Source organism: Sinocyclocheilus grahami, unplaced genomic scaffold (assembly GCF_001515645.1).
Source record: "Sinocyclocheilus grahami isolate Dianchi unplaced genomic scaffold, SAMN03320097.WGS_v1.1 scaffold1366.1, whole genome shotgun sequence".
Classification (NCBI taxonomy): domain Eukaryota; kingdom Metazoa; phylum Chordata; class Actinopteri; order Cypriniformes; family Cyprinidae; genus Sinocyclocheilus; species Sinocyclocheilus grahami.
The window spans coordinates 6,345-12,153 of NW_015506545.1; positions in this window are offsets into that span (position 1 = coordinate 6,345).

Below are 5,809 nucleotides of genomic sequence, written 5' to 3' on the forward strand. Positions count from 1 at the left end.
CTGTCCCACCTTTTTTGGAATGTGTAGCTCTCATGAAATCCAAAATGAGCCAATATTTGGCATGACATTTCAAAATGTCTCACTTTCAACATTTGATATGTTATCTATATTCTATTGTGAATAAAATATAAGTTTATGAGATTTGTAAATTATTCCATTCCTTTTTTACTCACAATTTGTACAGTGTCCCAACTTTTTTGGAATTGGGTTTGTAGTTTAGTCATGAAACCCTAGATGGCGCAGGCTGATTGGTTGTTAACGTAACTGATGATATTCAGAGAGTTAAACGACTTGCCACAAGCTGATTGGTTCATGCTGCATATGCAGCCAATGAGCTTACTGCCTTGCATTTACAGTATATGGCTGGCTAGCATTCACTAGAGATTCCTGCAGCGTGCTTTCAGAGTTTCTCTGTAACCCTCCACCTTCCCCAGCTCCACCTGTATAGATCTGCTACGGGTTATTTTATATGCTATTTGTGCAGCAGCAGTATGTCTTAAATACTCACGGCACCGTATCGCCGTATGCATTGGCAGTAGCAAGTTCCTGTACTTGCTTGCAGCAGCAGCAATAATCTACAACTACAGCAATAACCAACAACAGTAGCAATTCAGCAGCAGCGTAGTAGATCTATTCTGCCAAGACCAAATACATTAACATTGTCATATCCAACACCATGCTAAAATCTTCAGAGAGCTGTCATGATTAAACTATTATTCAGTGAAGTAAACATTGCTTCAGGCTTTTTAAGTTAATTATTCAAGACAAGTAAACAGCTAGTACGAAAATGAATAACAAAAAATCTAATTGCAAACAATATATCAAATAAAAACAACAAAAACAAAGATTTGTTAAACTGTCACCATAATCTTTGTACTACCCAATACTAAAAAGCAGTGTTATTTTAGTGTTATTTATTAATGTTTTGAATTAGCAGAATTAGTTTTATTTATTTATTTATTTGCAGAGATTTTTTTTTGTAATTTAGTAGTTTTTTATTTTTATTTAATTTTAGCTTTTTAGCAGTTTAACTCAAACTAATTTATTTAAGTATGTTGCCATATTTTACTCTGAAATATGACTAGTATATTTTGCAAGGTAACATTAAAAGAGTTTGAGGTATCATAAAATGATACTCAGACCGGATTCAAACTCAAGTCGCCTTCATAAGCAGCTTGGATGAAGATTTGAAGATCTAAAGATTTAAATGAACATCATATAGCGGTTCCATCTACACACGACTCATTCTGCTCTCATTTAATGTCTGTTTAAGTCTGACTGAAGTTCCATCAGTGATTGATGTTTGATGGTTTTGATCAGGGTTTGGGCTGAAGGTCAGGGGTTAGTCTGAGGTTTAGCACTCAGAATTTAAACCCTCCATGCATGAAATACACCACCTTGTTTCTCTCCATGTAAAGCGCTGACTGTTCCCCTGGCAGATTAAAGGTTTTTCTTTCTTTGTCTTTGTCTGCACACAAACACACACACACACACACACACACACATGAGCCGGTTTGATTTCTGTGTCAAGAGCAGGTTTATACTCCTGGTGTCAGTGTGAAACCCTGTAGGTTGTATTATTTAAATGTGCCGTAAGCAATATTTTTATGGAACAGCATACAGAAAATGTCCCACTACCTGACACACATCACTGAAATATGTGTCCTGAGAAATCACACCTGTCAGTGTGACGGCCCTAGGCCCAAAAACACACGCTTGTTTAACCAATCTGAAGACTTTGAGTTGGTCTCGGCCTGTCAGTCACATTGAGAGTTCTGGTTTGCTAACATCGGATTTGCTGATATGACTTTGTACAAGAGGATTTTTGGAGAAATGAGGCAGTCTACTTCAATAGCTAATGCTAGAAACATACTTCATGCAGTTACACTCTTAAAAATAAAGCGTCTTTATTGGCATCGATGACCCATCCATGGAAACTTTTCATTCCACAAAAGGTCCTTTACAGTGGAAAAAGGTTCTTTAGATTATTAAAATGTTCTTCACACTAAGAAAAAATGCTTCTTTTAGGAACTGATCACTGAAAGGAACCAAAACCAAGTCTGGAAAAAGAGAACATATGCTCACCCTATATAAACTCATCTTTCAGACGAACTCCACACACACCGCTTCCCAATTTTACTCCAATCCCCAATGGCACATTTTAAACATGTGTTGGTGTGTGTGTCCTTTATTGCCAAACAGGTCTTGAACATTAACGTTCCCTCCGGCACAAAGCAGCAGAGCTCAGGACTGCATGCATTTAACTCATCCTTGCATCATCTCTCCTTCCCTTTCCCGCTTTTCCCCGTTTCCCTTCAGCCTCTACCGTTTCTCCATTCTCTTCCACTCATTTCTTGTCTCTGTCTTTCTCTTTCTTGTCTCTGAGAGCTCACAGAACAATAACCAATGGGGTTTTCCTCACACATTAATGCACACGCTCCAAAGAAATGAAACGGAAATGCTTTTCCGATGCTTAAAAACCTATTCAATAGCTCTGTTTTTAGACATCTTTTTAAAGTAATAGTTCAGGACAAAATTAAGATTTGCTGAATATGTACTCACCCTCAGACCATTCAAGATGTAGATGACTTTGTTTCTTCATCAGATTTGGAGAAATGTAGCATTACATCACTTACTCATCAATGGATCCTCTGCAGTGAATGGGTGCCAGTCCAAACAGCTGATAAAAACATCACAATAATCCACTAGTAATTCACACCACTCCTGTCCATCAGTTAACATCTTGTGAAGTGAAAAGCTATGTGTTTGTAAGAAACAAATCCATCCAGACAAACTTCAAACCATTGCTTCCAGTTAAAATATGAGTCCCCTATCCATAATACAGCTTCCTGCAGTGAAAAAGTCATCTCGTCTGAATCAGGATAGAAATATGTACAGATCAAGCACCATTTACAAGCCAAAAAAGGAAGTGTGATTATGGATTATGGACTCATATTTTAGCCAGAACTGACTGTTTAAAGTAAAAAAGCCTAGATTACTTGTAGATTATTGTGGTGTTTTTCTATCTGCTGTTTAGACTCTGACGGCACCCATTCACTGCAGAGACCCATTCAGAGCAAGTGATGGAATGCTACATATCTCCAAATCTGTTCCCATGAAGAAACTCATTTACGTCTTGGATGGAGTATATTTTCAACAAATGTTCATTTTGGGGATGAACTGTTCCTTTAAGGCATCAAATCATTCAGGTTTGAGGTGCCATGTACATGTGTGTAAAGCAGCCCACTAGGTTTTGGAACAGAGCTGGTGTGTGTAGATTCCGACGGACCCCTGGGAGGGAGGGGCTAACAGATTAGATTCATGAATATTCAACATGCTAATGAGAAGCAAATGAGGGGGTCTGTGTGGATAATTAGAATTGTGGCCAGCAGGATCTGGCACAAGAGAAAGAGAGATGCTTCAGTGGTCTAATATAAATTGTAAATATGGTGTCTCTGTAGAATGCGTTTATTGACGGATAAGGTAATTAATCTGCATCATCAGCAGTTGAGTGTGTCTGTCAATCAAAGTGACAGTTATTGAGAGGAGCGTTTTATTGCTCACAGGTTGCTCTTGAGATGCGGATGTTAAAATACTGTCTTCTGTCCCAGCTTAATATGCAGAGACAACTTTTAAGTAAGGTTGATTTCCCAAAACACTGGAACTGTGCTGCTTACAAAACGCTGTTTGTTTGTTTGAGCATCTCATCTAGTTGGGCAGAATGATCTGTTAGTTTTAAGTGTTTAGGAGCTGTGCTATTCTGAGTGGTTGCACAGTTCAGTTTTAATAGAGATTTTAGTTGCTTTCATTTAATCTTTAACTTTATTTCAGATGTTTCTCCTGAAATTACTAAATTCAATTTTAAAGCCATTTCGTCTTGCGAATATTACTTTTTTCTTTTCCGAATCTTGAGTGGCTGATGTTTTACCTCTGATTTCTTAATCTCTATTTATTTTCCAGGTGAATAGGGTAAAAAGTTGAACTATTTATGCATTTTGAACTATATGCATTTTGTTTAGTCAAAATCAGTTTTTTTTACTGAGAGAATTTTGGATGTCTCTTTTTATTATTCCATAAATCAGAAAATACTGGCAACAACCAGAAAACAAACAAACAAACAATTACATTTTCACCATGTGTTTAGAAAATTAAATTAAATTAAATTCAAGTTTATTTGTATAGCGCTTTTCACGATACAAATTGTTGCAAAGCAACTTTACAGAAATTAAGTTTCTACAATATATTTAGTAGTAGCTTGTCAGTGGTGACTGTCAGTTAATGTACATATGGCAGAAATGTACGGAAAAATCAATTAAAGACATAATCAAAAATATGTTGTGTAAAATCAGGAAAATGCTATATGAACAAACTTCAGAATATAGACAGGAAATATTCACATATAATAGAATATAGAACTATAGTGAAATATAGAGCTACAAATGTGGGGCAGCCCAGATCATTTGATGAGAAATTATATTTATATTTAAATATTATATTTATATTAAAATCTCAAAATGATTTCAGACTTGGGTATCTTGGCAGATCTGAGTCTGTGTTATTATTGTTAACTAAAACTATTAAAAATATTTTTGGTCATTTAAATGAAGCTGAAATAAGATAATATTAGATCAATTTAAATATTAGATGAACATTTTTTTAACTTAAATGAACATTAGAAATGTTGCATTGGCAACTAGTTTTAGTACAAGTAATTAAATTAAAACTATTTAGAAATATTTAAATAAAAAATAAAATGACTAAAACCTAAACTAAAATGGAAAATAAAAATAGAATAAATGTAAAAATTTTAGTGACTCCCTCTATAGTATGAGACATTTTTGAAATCTCCTCGGAAAATGTAGAGATGTGAGATTACTGTTTGATTTTCTCAGGAGAAACATCTGAGAAACAGGAGACTTAAGCAAACAAGTCCATTTATTCTCCATTTGTAGTTTCTACTGCTGTCGAGAAGCCACAATTGAAATAAAGAGATTTCATTGTGATTTCTCTTTCCTACGAGTCCATTTCTAGAGAGCAACAGCACAAGTAAACCCAGCAGAATTTCAGCGTATTGCCTGTGTTTCAGGCTGTGTGTGTGTGTGTGTGTGTGTGTGTGTGTGTGTGTGAGGTGGTTTCTCTCATTAAAGGCTACAGGTCACCGATCCACAGCACTGCAACTCAACTGCAATAGTCTGCAACCAGCATCGCAGAGAGACTGGGAGAGAGATCTCAAAGACTTACTGCCTCCAAAGCACTGAACACGCACACACACACACACACACGCACAGATGATGCAACTTGGATTCAAGGGTAAACAGCAGTGGGAATGCGTGTTTGGATGGTAAGAGCGTGTGTGTCGCTGTGAGATGTTTGTATGTATGAGCGTTTGGGTGCTGAGAGTCTGTTGTTTTATACATGCTGTGCTGGTGTGTGTTTATTTCTGTATCTGTAACACAAGCAGCGCATCAACAACTCAAACTCAGGGCACGCACACACTACAGTTTACAGAACACAGAGAAAGCACTGATTTCAATTGGGATGCTGCACAGCAAGTACAAAAACCAGGATTTGTGACCCTCCATCATGTGGTCAACAGTTCACAATCTGATGGAGATCCACCGACCAATGAGAATTTGAGAGCTCCACTTTTAAAAATCAGATTCATTATGATATTTCTGATACATATTTCAAACTGACCCGACTCCTGCCACACCCTTAAAATGAATCTTACATATTTCTTTGCATCAAATATATATATTTTATATTATATATTTACTCAAAGACTTATGTATACATATATATATATATA